We start from the raw sequence: 19,486 nt of genomic DNA, 5'->3' as shown, positions 1-19,486 counted from the left end.
ACATACACATCTAATAAGTCATATATTTACATACAGATTGAGAGATGCGATGGTTTAGAAGTTGTTGACATATATTTATTTGTATTAATGTAACGAATAAGAATTATATTAGTGAATGTATATACAAATGTTTCTCATCCTGCATAATAATAAATCTATAAATTTCCAATGTTTCAATATGTAGCATTTACAATAAAAGTATAGTTTCTAATGTATTTATAATGCAAAAAATATTTCATTAAAAACATGAAAATAATAGACAAATTTAATCAGTATTCTCATTATTCCATAAGCTATGCTTTTCTTTTTTATGCATCTTTTATCCTGCTTAAAATGCGTCAATGATTATGCAATTAACAATTTAAAAGATAAGTAATTAGAAGAAAAGCCGCGCATATACAAACGGATTTAAAAAATTATTCAACTTAAATTTAAGAAATAAAATTTCATTATATAACAGTGATAATACACGATCAGCACCAAATACGACAAATTTGGCAATGAACAATTTGTAAACGAATCCGAACTCCAAGAACGTCGTAAAATACTGTCAACTCTGAAATTTCCTCCACGATTATATATTTAATGAATATATAAACATTTTAAAAATGACTCAGGTAGTTATATTACAACAAAACAGCAATAATTAAATCGGGATCTATTTCCACCGTCCAAGACTTCATATTGAGAGTCATCGCCATATTGAAAGTTACCCGTGATCCTTCAGAAGCAGAACTTTCGTCTGATTGGTTGAACGTACGAGGAACACGTCTCCAGACGGAACATTTTCGGGAAAGTTTCAAAATGTTGCTCGTAGCTGGGACATGTTCCGCCTAGCTAAACGAAACATTTCTCGGAAGCCTCTCGCTTAAACAGTGCTACTGGAATCTCGTTTCTGGGAATTGTCCCGCGTAGCCGCGCGAGTCCCTAGAAGTGATAGCCTCTTTAACGCTGCGCTAGTTCGATCGCAGAAGTGTTACTCTTTCTTCCACGTGCTGTTTTGAGCTCACAGGTAATTCTATGCTGTTTCTTCATCGTATTGTATTTACGCGTATGTGGATTACTTCTAAATTGTGTGATTTTTGTGTGCCAGTGAATAGTGATATTTCACCAAGGATTAGTGACCACGTGCTATGGTGGGGAACGAACTCCCTACGGCTAAAATGGATACATCTGTGGTTAGGAGCCACGTGCTAGAGTTAACGGATGATATGCATCGTTTTGGTGATAAATATCTATCTAGGAGATAATTGGGGTGCGTTTTTAATAAATGCGGAAACTTCAATATTAGAAGACTATTTGTGTATGTTACAGAAAATTGAAAAGTTAAAAAATAGGATTACGTTGATCGATATGGACTTGGAAACAATGTGCAACTCTGAATGCATAACTTAAAAACAATGTTCCGATGCCGCTATTTCAAGTACAGTTGGAGAAGGTACCAGAGGTGGAAGAAATTCATAATTTAACTTATTTCATGTATTTTTATATTTCTGTTACCCCTTATAATTCTGTCGGAAGTGTTGTGCAATGTCATAGCTTCCAACACTTTCACCATTCATCAGGTAACTGTAAACTAAAGCCTCGATGTGTCAAGTGCGCATGGCCTCACAAAATTGAAAATTATAAAGCCAAACGTATAGATAATGTCATGTGCTGTAACTGCAAACAACCAGGGCACATGGCCAATTACTGTACGTCAAAATAGCACAAAGTAATGAAATAAGGAAAGTTAATGTGTCAAATAAAGGAAATAATGTTTATAGATGTAATGTAATACCAGGCGTTAGCTATGCTAATGCAGTTAGTGGGAAGTCTGCTACTTTAAACAATAAATTGTCGGATTATAGTGTTAAAAATGCAACTGTTAGTAGTAGTAGTAGCAAGGAAAACCTACTGAGGTAGGTCAGAAGGATTTACTGATACGTGTAAATTTATTAAGGAACTTGTGGACATTTTTAAAGGTTTTTTTAATTGCCAACATTATTAGAAAAATTACAGATAAGATGCCTGAGCTTTAAGCTGCAGAGCACACTATTGATAAGATGTTTATTTTGTTTGAACTATTCGAAAATATTTTTGGTTCTAAATGTGATGCTTAATGTATAGTATTGCAAACAATTGTCAAACCCAATTTATGTTGCAAATTACTATGTATACAGATCCAACAGAGATATAACTGCTGGCAGGAGAAGAGGAGGTGGCACAGCTCTCCTTGTTAAACGCTGCATTCCTCACTATCAAATAACAATTCCACAGCTTTCAGCTATTGAAGCTACAGCTATTTCTCTCATAACATACACGTTTGTCTCCACTTGCATGCCACAATCAAAACTCCGTACAGCTGTTGAGGCTGATCTCAACACATTACTCACAATTGGCATAGACATAATCGTAGGTGGGGACCTGAACGCTAGACACCGCGCGTGAAACTGCTATAATTCTAACACAGTTGGCAATGTTATATTCAATTTGGACCACAAGGTCCCTTTCCAGATAGCAGCTCCAACTACCCCAACACGGTATACCACTAGATCCACCGGTATCTTCCTCCTCAGAAACATCAGTGTTCGGCTGGATGTTTCTGTGTTGGACGAATTATCTTCGGAGTACAATCCAGTCCGTTTGGTACTGGATACCAGTAGTTATACTACACGAGTCAAAACAGTCTTTAAAACTGATTGGCAATATTATGCCAAAGTTCTAAACAACATCCAGTACACTATCCCAACGATACACTAAGGCAATGACATTGATGGTTTAATTAAGGAGTTTACCTGTTCAGGTAAAAATGCTTACAAAAATGCTGAGAGAGAAGTGAAACAGCCTAAATTTGTCAGATCCAAGGAACTTAATCAGCTCATCAAAAAACGCAATGCTGCCAGGAAGCAATTTCAGAGAACCAGATCCAGGCAGAACAAAATCATGTTCAATAAGCTGTGTGACGCAGTCAAGTCTCGCACTAATTATTATTCACAACTGCGCTGGGCCAACTACCTGGAGTACCTCTCTGCAAATAATAATTCTATGTGGTTAGCGGTGAAAAGTTACAAAAATATGCCACAAAAACATTCCGCCCCTTAAAGGCCCTCAAAGGATCCATTACACAGAAAATGGGAAAGCAGAACTTTTACAGTATCCCGAATCTCAGTTTCGCACAGACAACATTTATGATCCCACAACAGAGCAATTAATTATTGACTTTCACAACAACTATACAAGCCCACACACAGATAACACGATCTTAATCATACCGTCGGAGGTCTGCTCGTATGTAACGAAGCTAAAAAATAACAAGAACCCTGGGTACGATGCTATTAGCAACAGGATGATCAAAAGAGTCCCAATCAATATCTTACTTTACTTCACAAGGGTTACCAACCTTTTACACAGATGGCAGCACTTCCCGGAAAGTTGGAAGTTGGCTCAAATTACGCCAATTCTGAAACCCAAGAAGCCGGCAAGTTCACCAGAATCATACCGTCCGATAAGCCTATTGTCCTCCACTTAGCAAAATTATGGAGGCAGTACTACTCAACAGGATCAACCAGCATCTGGAAAAAAATAGTATAATAATACGTCACCACTTTGTGTTCCGAAGCAGACATTCGATTGTCAACCAATTATATCGAGTTGTGGAACTCATCAGCGAAGGGCTTCAGAATAAAAAAGTTACAGGAGGTCTGTTCCTGGATTTAGCAAAAGCCTGCGACCATGTATGGCTGGACGCACTCATTTACAAACTACACAACCTGGGCTTTCCAGGCTACATCACAAACATAGTTAAATCCTACGTAACCGGTAGACACTTTGTCGTTCGCGTCTCAAATACACTTTCAACACAATCCTTGCTGGGATCCCCCAGGGGAGTCTTTCTGGACCCACTTTATTCAATATTTACGCGAACGACATTCCCACCACACAGAGCACAACAATTGAAGACGACACTGCGATCCTCTCACAAAATGGAAGATCAAATTTAATGTAGATAAGAATCAAGCAGTCCTTTTTATCAAGAAGAATAAATTCAATAAAAACCTGCAACTTTACGGAAAGGATATCCCATGGGCCAAGCAAGTCCTTTATCTTGGGGTGATCCTCAGTAAAACGCTCTCACGGTACCCACACATAACATCTATCCTTAAAAAGTTTCGAGTTAATAAAGCTACACTTCACCTCTTAATTTCTCAAAACAGCGTATTTTCAATAGATAAAAAGTTGCTTATTTATAAAACTGTATTGCGTCTCATACTGTATTATGCCTGCCCGGTTTGGGCATATTCATGCAAATCATATAGGAAAAAGCTACAGCAGGTACAAAATTGTGTCCTAAGATAGATCACCAACTCGCCTTAGTACGTTCGAAATCAAATACTTCATGATGAATTAGGCGTTGAAGAACTGAAATATTTTTATTGCCGGCTTGCCCGGAATTTTCATTCTAACCTCGCAAGTATCAATAACCCTGTTATAAGGATTATACGATTATGATGTAAATGACTCAAATAATTGTAAACGGCCTATGGCCCTACTTAGTACTCATATCGTTTAATTTGATTTACTTTACCTGTACTGAACTTATGCTATGATTTAAGTGCACCAGTTGACTCACACTATCTGTATTGTATGTATGTATTATATGTATCTCTAGACTCAGGTTAAAGCCAGCTTTTTTCCCCTTTCTCAGCTCTCCCAGATGGCATTTTCAGGTCTTTATTGGAACTCGACGCACACTTTATTTTTGCTAGAATATTTTATTATCCCATTACTCAAAAATATGATCATAATTTATAAAAAAATTATTTTATTTTATGTTAGTTACTCATGACAGCATTTAAAACAACCTACAATTTCGACAAGGGGTAATGTCCTTGACCCAGGCACCCTGGTGTTACACCGCTTCTAAGTGCGACCAAAAGGTCCTGTCTAACAACAGCCACATGAATAATTTCTTCCCTGAGTCGCGCAGAAAGTAGATCCATACTCCTCACTGATTACAAAAAGCTGCTACTTACTGAAGAATCGCTCAATACCCTTCCAGTCAATCACAGGACTAAACCAAACATCGGATTTACTTGAGCATTCCACTCACCAAAAAAGGCGCTTTAAGACTTTATTTGAAAAATATGGTTTATTTTACACAGATCAGTATCAATATTAACGGAAGGCTGGAAAGAGTAAAACATATCTATATTTAAAGGATGTGAATTCACATAAAGAAATGTCTCCAATGGCCGCATTATATCCCAATTATGAAAATCAGAAAAGGCGATAATCGTATTGCATCAGATTGCAGACTTGATAGCATCAGATTTTATGTCGAAAAAATCTATAAGAACTGGAAAAACCAAGATGACCATTAAAACAATACGACTCTTGAATAAGAGCATCATCAATATTATCACTTTCAAATGTCAAAATAAAGCTGCTGAGTAGCCTTTTTTGATTTATGCAGTTTAAGTTGAACAAAACTAAGACAGTTTTTAATATTTTTGCCATAATCAATAAGAGCAGTCATTCGTTCTCTCATAAAAATGTACCAATGTCAGCAGCTAGAGAAAAGTTTATGTTTAATCTCTACTTTTTCAGCTTCACTTTTTAACTTTTTATTACGTCTCATACAGTTCAGGTAAATTTTAATATCTGTAAACAATTCCAAAGACTTTAAATCTAAAGGGCATGTGTAGCTTCAATGCTAATGCATAATAATTCAAGTAATTCATAATAATATTATTTACTTCTTTCTGTATGGAGCTACGATGCTTGGGTCAAAATACATGTAAAAGAAATGCTATTCTCTTTATAAATCTGCGTTTTGCATTCATTGACCAGCTTCTCAGAAAAACGTGTTATAAGTCAAGATAACAAACGCACCATGTTACAACTACAGATGTAGTGTATGGAATATGTTGCGAAACAGAAGTTCCAAAACGAAACAAGCATATTATCTTATCTTAGCTCTTTGGGTCCATACGTCAGAGGTTCATAATGTAAACGTTACATGTTCCTCGATAAAGGAAAATGTATTCGTATTTCATTCTAATATTTCTAACACAAAATTATTACGAATAGAACAAAGAGAGTAGTCAACGGCTGTTCCAATGCGCAGTTTTTGGATCATTTCAATAGTAATTCTCTGAGCTAGCATTCAGATTACTTCAGTTCGTAATTTGAAGTAAGTGGCTGTGAACGATATGTTCCTGGAAAGGTAGGCGAAGGTAAGATTCGAATAGTGACATATAAATATTATTTTTTCCACTGCTCACCAACTGTTGTATGGAAGTTCTCAGTATTACTTAACGTTTCAATCGCCTCTTTAGCCTCAATCGCGAAAATTACTGCTCTCATGAATTCATTGAGATCAGTTTACTTATATCCTGTGAAGGATCCATAAAAATAATTCACTAAATTTTCCAAGAATAAAATTATTAGCTCATAGATTAGCTGCTATATTTTTGGATTTCTACATTCGGAGAACAGAAGGCTGGTCAGAAAACAATCACTAAAATCTAAGAAAAGAACTTTTTATTTATTATAATCTATTTAAAGAATAATTATTTTAGGTACTTATACAGGTATATGATATAATACAGATTGAATGATGAACATATTAGTAATATAAAAAAGTTATGGGCAAAGTTCACTTGTTTCTCAAGTTACACGTACAAAACAATGCAGTATATGTGTAAAAGTATATAACATATTTATTTATTATATAGTGTATGCAAATGCATATAATATGTATATTTATTGCATAGTATATGTAAAACTATTTTTAGTATATGTAAAAGTGTTGCTTGTGGGGAAGTTTTATGCCGAATTTTATTTACGTCATCATTGCTCTGGACATTTATGAAGCTTTGGTAACTAGTTATTTAAGTCTTGTGGGGAAGTCTGATTGAATTATTAAACACAATAATTGACAAACATACAAATTTAATTCGTTTATTTAACTTTTTACGCTTTCTCTAAATTAGTTAACTAGATATTAACTTGTTTAATTAAAGGTAAATAAGTTTAATATAGTTCCTTTAAATTAAAAAATATCTGAAAATGTGCAAAATAAATGGCATGATAGCAAAGCGAAAGCATTGGAATTTTTTTTTTTTTTTTTTAAATTTAAAACTAAAGCATTTAACTATTTGCTCGGCACTGATGACAAAGTTAGCGGATACTCAATATCAAAACAATACTTGTTTAACGTTTAACATGTATTTTTAGCTCAAAAGGGCGTTAACCCGAATGGGGTCTAAAAACGGGATTTGGCGTCATCCACTAAAAACGACTGTATCACTTTTCAAGTTGCTGCCACCAAATATTATTACCCTGTATTATATTTAAAGAAACTAAATAATGAACAAGTTTCTTGTGTTGTGAAAAAACGGCATTACCTAAGGCCACTAGATTTTGAATAACATAGTCCTCCACCCAAAACATGTGCACCTGGAAACCCGAATTTTGAATTTCGAATTTGTGTTATTATCTATTTCATATTTTGTAACATATTAACGAATTTGATTGAAAAACACAACGATTTCAAAGCGAACAGTGGCAACACTGCACAGAATAAAACATTTTTATCTCTAACGAGATAGACAGTCTATCGGAAATTCTAAATATATGCTGTTTTTAAATATTTTAGCCTAAAGGGGCATTGTTAGCCCCAACGTGGTTAGAATGGATAGAGTAAGCCTGACTCAACAAGAAGCCAAGGAAATGTCAGCAACGGGACATCCAGACTTACCATGGCTGCTATACAGCGTACGGGTAATACTACGGAACATATTATTAAATAAAATTACACTGAATTTGAAAGCACATATCAACGTCTACAGGATCAGAAAAGTGTCTAAGGCCTTATTTGCATAAAATACCGTTGAAACTTCCACTGATCTTTGAGGTTTTACTATGTAATACAGGGATGTCAAACTCATAGGTACACTTGGGCCAAACAAACAAGGTTTAACTTTAGGCGGGCCGCAAAACAAAAATCAATATTCATAGAAAGAAATTCATCATAGAAACGTAGATTTATTTCGAATAATACAATAATAAACATATATATATATTTATATAGAAAAGAACAAGAAAAATTTAATGTTTACATCTTGATACTTGACATCTCTTCTCTGCTATTATCTTTCCTATTTCGGAAGAAATATTGTTTGCGGTGATAACTTTCAACGCTGACCCAAGGTGAGCATCATTAATACGGTTTCTAATAGGAGACTTATTACCTTTCATGACTGAAAATAACTGCTCGCACTGATAAGTGCTACCGAACATGGAAATAATTTCATATGCGAATTTTCGAGTATTTTCAAACCTGGCTGGTAAATATTTGTAAAATTCAGGCACGCCCACTTCAATGAATTTTGCTTTCAAATTTGAGTTGCAATGAATCTCGATCACCTCCATTTGCATATGGCTGGGTACTGAGTCAATACTTATTGAGAAAATCGAAGGGAAAAAAAAAAATGTCTTCGAGGGAACTAAAATCATTAAACCTCGTTTCAAATTCAGTTGTTAAATTTGCAATTTTTTCTGCGTATTTTTGACACGAACAAGTATCATCTAAACTTGATTTCTTCATGCTTCATGGGAAGTGTGTCAAATCTTCATTTTTAAGTTGTTTTTCCCAAAGAACTAGTTGACATTTCAATGCTTTAATTATGTCAAACATGTTCGTAATGATATGATCTTTTCCTTGTAACGATAAATTTAAATCGGTGAAGTGTTTGGTTATATCAACCAAGAAAGATAAATCTTGTATCCATATTGGATCGTAAAACAAACTTACGTCTTGATTTTTCGTTTTTAAAAACTGACATATTTCTTCTTTCAAATCCCAGAATTGTTTGAGAATCTTGGAGCAAGATAACCAACGTACCTCGGTATAGTAGGACAAACCCGAATATTCACTATCTAACTCACTTAAGAAAGCAATGAATTGACGCTGATTTAAACGTCGAGATCTTATAAAATTTATAACTTTTTTTATATATGACAAAACATTCTCCATATTTATTACTTTCGTCCATAGAACTTCTTGATGTATAATACAGTGCATATGATGAATGTTTGAACCGTGAATTTCACTAAGTTTTTTTCTTAGTAATGCTACGAAGCCCTTGTTTTCCCGGTCATTGATGGAGCGCCATCTGTAGCTACAGAATTTAATTTTGCCAAAGGTAGATTGTATTTCTGCAGAAGTCCAAAAACACAAGTAAATATATCTTCTCCTGTGGTAGTACCAAGCATCGGTATTAGTTCCAGCAATTCCTCAAAAATGTTAAAATTCTTGTCACAAGAACGAAAAAACACTGCTAATTGAGCTTTTCCACTAATGTCCGTGCTCTCGTCACAGGCAATGGAGAAACTTTCGAAACTAGATGATTTTGATTTGATCTGATCACTTAAATTCGCGGCTAAATCAGTAACTCTTTCCGCAACTGTATTTCGAGTCAATGAAATTGATTGAAAAGCCTTCACATTTCCAGGACAAACAATTTCTCCAGCTTTCATTAGGCATTCCTTGATGAAATCTCCGTCAGTAAAAGGCTTCGAATGTTTAGCTATCAACTCGGACAAGACGTAGCTTGCATGTACCGCCGCTTCACTTTCTTGCAATACTTTACTAAACATGGACTGTTGCTTTTTCACTCCTAACTTGAGCTCTTTCAACTCATTAATCCTTCGTAATTGTTATATTTCGATTTGTGTTATTCGTAATGACGTTTAATATTATATAACTTTGGTACATTAATAGTATTATTACATATCAAGCAGATTATTTTATCTTTTATTTCACAGCAAAAATATTCTAATTTCCATTTTACTTGGAATATTCTATGTTCGTCAGCGATTTTTCGTTTAATTTTACTACCACTTGGTTTTGATATAGACATAACTGAATACAAAGGGCTGGAATAAACACGGTTAACGTTAAAAAGTTAACAAAAATTTATTCTTTCCACAAGAGATAAATCAAAATGCTGAAATATTTCTTCAAAAATATTCTAACAATATCACAAAATGTCAAACGTTTAGCAAAAATCAATTCAAAACAGAGAAACTAATTCTATCTCACAGCGAAATCGCTACAAATCAATCACAGCATTAAGTAAACAAACGGTTCGCTAGAACTACAGCTACTACTGAGATGAGTTGTTTGTTCTCGGCTTTTATAAGCTTTATAATTAATTTCTCGAATATACTGCAAACATCTATAAATATCTGGATTTTTGTGGATGGCAACAGCAATTACGAGATATTTATTTATTAGGTATTAATAGCACGCGCTGTTCTATTTTTAACCTTCCAACGCAGCTGTCTTTTCAAAAATCGTCTACGTTGCTAAGGCAACATGAAGCAAATCTAATTATAATTAAAAAAAAAAAAAAAAAAAAAAAAAAAAAAAAAAAAAAAAAACCTAACTAAATAAATAACCATGAAATCCGTAACAATATGAATTAAGTAATAATTAATAATAAAACAAAGTGCATGCACATGCATGCACCAATGTATCGTACAAAACTATGATGAGAAAACTGAGACTATGAGTTCGGCCACATTCGGCCATGGAGGTAGGAAAGGGAGGAGGGGCCATTCCGCGCTAGAACTGAAGCACTGCTTTGAAGCTTGGGTCACCAGACGGGGTGTTCTTTGTTTACATTCAGAAGCTCGCTTGACAGGATTCTGATAGTATTTCGACACACGACAGTTCCACAGAAATCGAAAAAGGGACACTCTCGCATGAAAGAAACATTCATAGTGTGATGGATAATAGCAATTTGTATAATTTACTGACATTTACGCAAAAATCACATCTTGGTTATTTTTTGATAACTAACAACAGCGATTTTGATTATGAATTTGTTTTATAAAATTCTAAGCTGTTGTACTACAAAAATATAGATTTTAAGAAAATTGCTAAAAGAGATCTGCCAAAATTTATTTTCTAGAAGATTTAAAAAGTTTGAAACTTGATGGCTAAATGTAAATATAAAATTATGTATGTTAAAATATTTGTAATTAGGCACATAGGTCAGATTAAGTTTTTATTAAATAGAGTAAGGCATGCAAGGGCTATCTGCCTAAAGAGAGAGATGCCATCGTGGAGGAATTTTGAAGAAAAAGTGACCTTTGAGTGGGTATTAAAAATAATACCTTTAATTTTCATTCAAATTATATTCATATATATATTTTATGTAAAATTTTCGGGTGTATGCTAAATTAGTGTAAATTACTTTACACGAAAAATATAGTGAATGCACAGAAATTAAAGATTTGCACATGCCGGAAATGATAAATAGGAAATATGTATGCATGTGCTTGCAAAAAGCATGTATCTGCCTTTGACAAAATACTTAAATATTCATTAAATTATTTATAAATGTATTTGAAATGAAGAATTTATTCACTTATAAACAACTGTGAAAGTACTGTGAAGAAATCTAATGATTAAATGTATCTAATTTATAATGATTATAAATGTTATCTAAATATATAATAACCTTAATATTGAATTGTAAACATAAATTGAAATCCTGTTGATAAATACGTTATAAAACTTTTTAAGCAAGAATTGTTCGTATTGGAAAGCAATCTGTTAAAAGGTATTGTAAAGCAAATGCTATGAGATGCGCACTTAAGAACGTAATAAAGAGTTTTGGAATATGTATTATTGAAATGAAGGGTAAAAAAAAAATAATCTGATAAGTATAATTAAAAGAATTATTCCCCTTTGCATTTTATAATAACTCAGCTACAAGTTTTAAATAATACTTAAAAAAAAAAACTTATTTTATTCCCTTTCAGAAATGTTCAGAGAAAGTCAAGTACCATTTAATACCTATTTAATTATTAGGAATTAGCGAAATACTTATTTAAAGTATTTCGCTAATTCCTAATAATTCTCTAATTTAAAATGAACCGAATAGAGCATTAATTATAAATTGACTTACATTTTTCGATTTAAAAGAAGCCAAAAAATCATGTCATATTTAAGAAAGTATTTTAGGAAGAAGCTCTATAAATAGAAAAGAAATAATGCATAATTTTAATATTAATAATACAATAAACTTTGATCTTAATTTTTGTACCTTAACCGAATAAAATCGAATTACCTTAATTTTTTTTTCTAATGTAATTAACGAAAACTTGTGAAAATATTTCATTCAAATTAAACCATTCTGAGAAAACTGTCCTGTGAAAAGAATAGCATTTAATTCCGTTCAGAATGAAATGTTGTTTAAAAATATGTTGTTTTCACATACTTAGGACTCTGAAGTGTTGTAGAAAAAGAAAATATATACATTTATATGTACATTTGCGACGTAATTACAAAATATTTACACCCGAACGCGTCAAATCCCATAGAACTCAATGGTAAATGACCCAATGTTTTGGTCACCACGTAGGGATCGCCGGTGCTTCAGAGCAGGGTACGGAGAAACTTGTTTAGGGCGACTCCTTCTTACTTCCTACCTCCATGCATTCGGCTATCGGGGGATGCGTACAAGTTCTGAGTGCACGTGTCCCCCAAAAGCCGACGGTAGCTGAACGCAAGCTACACACACGCATTTGTAATTTAAGTAGTGTGTGTGTCAGCTCGCTGTGAGTAATCTAACAACACTGAATAAATTATCGTTAATTACTTAGCAGTAAACATTTAATTTTTTTCTTCGTCGATATGTTATTTTATTATTATATATTATTATTTGCCGATATATTGGCCGTGCCGCAAAAATATTTGTTGTGGGCCCCGAGTTTGACATCCTTGATGTGATACAAATGTATTGCATGGTATTTTCAAATTTAATAAGGTCTAGGTACACATTTGGATGTACCTAGACTTTATTAAATTTGAAAAAATTATTTGCAAGCCTTGTGATTATTTTATACACCAAATAGAAAATCTTGGCTAATCTTTGGGTGTGTGTGTGTGATTATGGCAAAGCCTCGAGGGCTATCTGCCTAAGGGGAGGGATGCCTTCGTGGAGGACTTTCTAAGGGAAACTGGCTCGTATACACGTTACATATGGGGAAAACCACGAAAACGCCCATGCAGCCAGCCCGTTTCCGGGATTCGAACCTCGGACCGAACTACCAGTGTTCAGCGACTTTACCGCTCGGCCGCTGGTGGGCTGGCTAATCTTTGGAATATGGTAACAGGTAGTTTGGCGACATTTTGGTAAGGCTATAAAGGTTACTAGCTAGGACTTTAGCAGTGTACATGGATAAAGTCAAGAATGTGCGCAATGCCATTTTTGTGCAATTCTGGGATGTTTTTTTAAGTGAAAATAGGTCGACGTGTACATGGATGATACCGTGTATGTGCAATTCTTAAAAACGCGGCAAGCAGTTTGCGATTCTGCACTTTCTCCCAATTTCGCACCTAATCTAAGTCATGATTAAGCACTTTTGTTCCATAAAAGTTCTAGCACAAGTGTAATTCGGCTAGCAGATTGTTGGAAAAAAATGTTGAGTAAAAAAAAAAAAAAAAAAAAAAAAAAAACATGCCTTTACTTCGTGAAAATAAAATAGCATTCAAACATAAACTAGCAGGTTGCTGTAACAGGGTTGGTCGCCAAAAAATCGCCAAGTTACCATAATCCAAAGATTAACCAAAATCTTTTATGTTAAGTATTAAAATTAGAACGGAAGACTTATAAACGTTCAATGATGAGTAGCTAACATGTAGATAACGCCGAATAGAACGTAAACAAAACCAACCGAAAGTCCGCTTATCGCAGCTGCCATGATGAATCGTGACGTCATACCGTGACGCTTCATGGTTTCATCTTCATTGCAAGGGACATACGGAGAAGGCTTACTCCGTCTATTCTAACATCCAAAGTTAGCCGAAATACTCTTGAAACGGCTCTCGAAACTTGTATGTATGTGTAAATTGGCGAGGGGTGGGATGGCTCTTTGGGTGTGAAATAAAATCTGAAAGCTTTTTTTTAAAAAAAATATTGTGATTTTTGTGTTGATTTTAATTTTATGTGGCATAAGGGCGATATTTAATTAATAAATTTAACACACAAAATATTAATAATAAAACAGGCAAATAACATTTTGCGATTAAGGAAAAGGAATATTGATATGATGAACTGAGCAAAAAAATTAAAAAAAAGTAGAAAAATGTATAGCAACACTTAACACTGTATCAGGAATTCTAAACATATGCTGCTTTTAAAATTTTTGTAATTTTGCTCTTGAATTGTATATGGTGTAAGTGCGAAGAAAATGGCATTTAATAATAAAAGCTAACAAGAGAAAAGGAAATGCGTTAGCAGGAATGAGTGCAACAGCAGCTTGGTAGACTGCGATCTCAGCGAGAGCGTAAAAAAGGCTTAACAAACTATTTTGGATGACTGTTAAAATCTGGGAAAGTGTTCAGATTTTTAACAGTCATCCAAAATAGTTTGTTAAGTCTTTTTTTAATTATTCAGAATGCAAAACGGCATTCTGAATAAAACTGAGTTGCAGATTATTAGAATGTGTAGTATAGATATGGTACATAGAACAATCGCATGTTTTTACGGTATTTTATTTTACTTTATTTTACTCTATTTATTAAGTCAACCCTGCTTAAATATACTTGATTTTTTTGTCATGTATCTTTGTCTTTGGTATAGAAAATACTTTAAGTTTAATTAAAGTTAAACTGCTCCTGAAATTTACACAAAAAATGAAAAAACTTTTATTTCATATGAATGACTGTCCTTGTTAAAACGCTGGCTTAATAAAAGAAAAATTTCTTATCTAACAAGTATTTTCACTTTATCTTTTTCTTTCAGCTTGTCATAAACAGCATAAAAAAAATTCAGTGTCGTTTTTCACAGAGCGTCTATCCAAAGGTAGTGCAGTTACAAACGTTACTTTTTATTGGCAGAAGAAAGTAAATCCTTAAACGGAAATTAGCGATCTTCCCGGAAATGTGTGAAATGGCTTTTTTTTTTTTACGTTTTATTTAATTTCTTCTACATTGTGAAACAAGAGATATCAGATTCAATTAGTACTAAGAAAATATTTCAGGTTGAAATAACAATATTTGGAGAGTTCTAACATGCAGGCAGAATACTGAAGACTTCGTAAGTTATATTTAAAATATATTTTATATTTTAAATATTATTAAATTTTAAATATATATTTTAAATTAAATAATATATATATATATATATTAAATTAAATTATTGTGTTTTCACGAGGAAAATGTAAAGTTTTCATAAGGAACGAAAATATCCGATTAAAATATTTCCCACAGCGGAACAGGCAGTTTATAGAAATATTTTAAAAAAAATAGCATATCAGTTTTAAAAAATAATAAACCTTGATCATCAAATGATTTTTTAATAATCCTATATTGGAAACAAATGTTTTTCAATTTTTCAGGAAAATGTCATAATATAGGATGCGATCAAACCAATCTTTATGAAATTCTGTGACTATTTTTAATATTTAGAACTTAAATTCTAAGGAAAGAATATTGTATGTAACACGGTACTATTTTCAGAGCTTCATTAAGTATAAATTTAATGAAAATGCCATTTTTAACACCATAAATTTTGCGATGTTCTTGAGAAACAATAATATCATTTTCATTTTTGTAAACATGCGACATGCATGCACAGAATTTTATTTGAAATCCATAGCAGTACATTTTAGCGACTGTAAATGCTAATATTTTTTTATATTGTTGCAAATATCATAACTAGCTTTAAAATGAAATTTCCCCCCGATCTGCATATTGTAGCTAATCTCAAATGTAATGTTTCTCGGTTTCAGAAAATCGTGAATATGCTGTTGTTGCATGTGCATTACATGACCAAAAGATAAATAAATAAAAACTAATTTTTCTAATTACATTCTGCACTTAAAACGAGAAAAAAGGTTAAAGAATTACAATGCAAGATGTTTAAGTTATTTTAATTTTATTGTGGTTTGAGCATTTACTATATTTTATTGGGTGTTTCAAACAGTATGTATGATTATCTTTTGAATGATTAATTGCAGAAATATTCCAATTAGAAAATTGATTTAGGTTAATGTAGCGTTTCAGACTATGAGAAATTTGGTGTTGTGACCGGTATAATCAAAATACGTAGTCGCTTAGATCATTTTTTATAAAACGAAAAGAATTCCATACTGATAATATGAAAACTATAGAAGACATAATTAAATTTCTTTAGAAACCGTATATATATATATATATACATTTATAAGTCCATTAGTCTCATTTATAAGTCTACAATGGGCTGAATTAAAACTATTTACTTTAATATGACTGAGATACATAAGCGTAATTCTAGATAAAATTAATTTTGAAGTTAGAAGTATAAAATTTAGAAATCTTCTTTGCAATCCTAAACTGTAACTAAACTTCAGGTGGACTGATTGCGAATTATCACTAAGCCTAAAACAGCAACTGACACTTGAGAAGGGTGTAAAAGAGGGCCTTAAAATTAAATCAGAACAAAAGCCTTACAACACAGCCAGCTATTTGACTTAAAGTACACTAAGTTCAAATGTAAAATTTAATTTAAATGAGCTGGTAGCCAAAGGCTACACAGATGAATTTAACAAAGTTGGTTCAAAGCTTAACCGGCGTGCATAATCAACTGTCGAGAATTATAAAGCATGGCTGAAGACTACAAATTTTATCTGATCTAGTATCTTATCTGATATAACCAAGTAACGTGGCCTCGAGAGGCAGAACATGCTCTGTCTTACCATCTAAAAACCCCATCTTAAATACACACGTAACTAATCTGCATTCTGGCAGGACGACGGAAAGGAGAAGTGACAGTGAAGATCCAAAACATAAAATAACTGGTAAATTAATATAAGAGAACTTTACTTCTTTCTCCATCAGAATTTAGGTTATTGAGTTGAATATTGTTTCGCTATCATGCACACTAACTAAACTCTGAACTGAGTACGATTTATCGATAGTCTTCGAGAAAGTATCACAAACACGAACGGAGGGTGTATAAAAGACAATTTAATTAAACTCAAAATGTTGGGCAGAAGGCATTCATGATGTTTACAATTCAGCCAATATTTATGGCTATAAATAAAAATAAAGATTTCAAATTTTAAATAAAGTAGAAATTAGCCAGAAAGGCTACGAAGAGATATTTAATGCGACAGTTGGCCCTTTTACACACACCGGCGCAAAAAAGCACTATCGGCAAGAATAGTTAACGCCGTTGACAGGAACGCCCTTATCTTAAGATAGCAAACTACTAAAATGGCTTTTAGCAGGCAGAACTCGCTCTATCTAAGCAATCTAAAACCTTCTTTTAAATGCCTTTTCTTTCCGACTTAGTTACATTCTGGTGGGGAAACGAAGAGGGCAGTAAAGATCCAAAACCTAAAATAATAGTTAGTAAAAAATAATAGTAACTTTCTTACAAAGCAATCGCAAAAAATGCCTTTAACGACCTTGTTAAGATCTTTCTTAAATTTTAAACTAATCAAAGACCAAATTTTTACAAGCACTAAAATTTACAATACATGCTAAAATTATAGTTTACAGAAGATGGACATGATGGGACAATTAATTTCATTACATCCAAAATCATTCTCATTATAATCCCATCTTCTTCCAGACTTCTGGAAGAACAAATACTTTAGCAAAAACATCTAACGTATTTTAAACATTCACTTTTTATTTCACTTCATCAAAATTTTCCATACACTTTGCAGTTATTCTACAATTAATTTTTCTCTCTTTTATTCTCCAACAAAATTTACCGAGCGTGCGAACGTGAGTCGGTGTACAAGTATTTCAACACTACCGCCTGTCCGAAATCCAACTTAGACCTCAACCAAACAAACTAGATCTCAAGAAAATCTTAAATTCAAAACTATCCCTAATGAGCTGAGCAAAATAGTTCATTAAACTTTAACATTGGCTGGCGAGCCTAATTTTTCGCTACTTTGGTGCATACCACTGTCTTTAACTTATTTTATCTTAACAGGCTAGTTTACACTTAACATTTCCTGCACACGTCAAGAATTTAACTTTTGCTTTTGCCTTTACAGAGTTTAACAGAAACTTACATTTACAAAATTAATTTATCAAGCGTACTTAATGAAACATTTACATTGAGAAAAATTTATTCAATTTACACTTTACATCACATGTACCGAATTTGCTTAAAATTATTGTACAATTACGCTAGACTTCCTCAAAACTCAGTCTCTTGGACTAAAATTAGAAATCTTATTCGTGAACTAAACTTAAAATCATTAGGATTAATGGATAATTAAATTAAAACCTTGGTAAAAGTATAGTTTAGGGTACCCCTTGGCGATTTTTGGCGGTACATGGATACTGATTTTGTGCTATTCTTTGAGTCGTTATTTTGGCTTGCGAAGCGTCGATTTTTGCGCCCAAACTCGCCGCTACACAAAGCCAAAATAACAAGACAAACAATTGCACAAACTCGGTATCCATGTACACATCGACTTATTTTCACTTTAAAAAAATCCCCGAATTGCACAAAAATGGCATTGCACACTCTTTTAACTTTATCCATGTACACATCGACCTATTTTCACTTAAAAAAAATCCCGGAATTGCACAAACTTGCATTGCGCACTCCCTTTACTTTGTCCATGTACACATCGATATATTTTCACTTAAAAAGTCAAAGGAGCACCAAATTCTACAATACAGACAAACAAAAAGTACATAATAAAATACATTTTAAACCAAACAATAAAATAACATAAAAAAGGAAAAACATGTTATACATTTAAGCACAACCAAAAGCAAATATTCACTTACCATGATTTTCGAGTTCGCTTCGTACACCCAGAGCCACGTAAAAATCAAAATATCAATCATACTCAAATGATTTTTTTCAAACCGGGTGCTCTTTCTGATCGAATGCTTCACATAGTGACCATTTGAACATTTCTTCCTACAAACCCATTCAAATTCATCTAAGTGGTTTTTACGTTCGACTAGACGCATATCCTTCCTACATACAGGACACTTATAATGGCTACTAAGTAAACCTTCATTTACACACCAGTCAATTAAAGCTCTTTTCCCCTTTCGCTCCAAATCGTACAGAAACTTCGAAATAATCTTACTACATTCGAACTAAACTACCGTCTAAAAAATCAAACCAACACACATCACAAAAACGCTTACAATACATCCCATGATTCAAAATTTCCCAGAATCATGCACCCGATTACGTCACAATAGGGTTTCCATAACATTCAACCACTCAGGCTACCATAAATGAAACAACAACTTGGCGATAAATCAAACAACAACTTCGCCATAATACAAGGGGTACCTTAAAGTCTACTCTACCCAAAACCTTTTTTACTACTTAACAAAACTGAAATGTTCTCGCTGCAGGCAAAATTCATGCTAGATAGCAGCTGTTGTCCTTTTAGACACAAAGTAAAAACTAAATTCTTGAAGAAATTAAATTATACTTATCTTTTGCTT

The 19,486-nt window shown here is 33.2% G+C and overlaps 2 protein-coding genes across 2 annotated transcripts in view; both read left to right on the top strand.

Moving 5' to 3' along the window:
* Positions 1-6,005: 6,005 nt before the first annotated feature.
* Positions 6,006-19,486, top strand: part of LOC118192156 (G protein-coupled receptor Mth2-like) — a 68,379-nt gene continuing 54,898 nt past the window's right edge. The window contains exon 1 of the mRNA XM_085815539.1: positions 6,006-6,218. The gene's annotated coding sequence lies outside the window, so the exon portion shown is untranslated. The remainder of the gene's footprint in view (positions 6,219-19,486) is intronic.
* LOC118192157 (alkylglycerol monooxygenase-like) overlaps positions 14,868-19,486 on the top strand; it is a 137,564-nt gene continuing 132,945 nt past the window's right edge. Inside the window, exon 1 of the mRNA XM_085815536.1 lies at positions 14,868-15,101. The gene's annotated coding sequence lies outside the window, so the exon portion shown is untranslated. The remainder of the gene's footprint in view (positions 15,102-19,486) is intronic.

Source organism: Stegodyphus dumicola, chromosome 4 (genome assembly GCF_044657685.1).
Source record: "Stegodyphus dumicola isolate Sdum_Otavi_A_Nest chromosome 4, ASM4465768v1".
Classification (NCBI taxonomy): Eukaryota; Metazoa; Arthropoda; class Arachnida; order Araneae; family Eresidae; genus Stegodyphus; species Stegodyphus dumicola.
The sequence above is the reverse complement of the archived record's forward strand: the minus strand, read 5'-3'. Positions and strand labels throughout refer to the sequence as shown.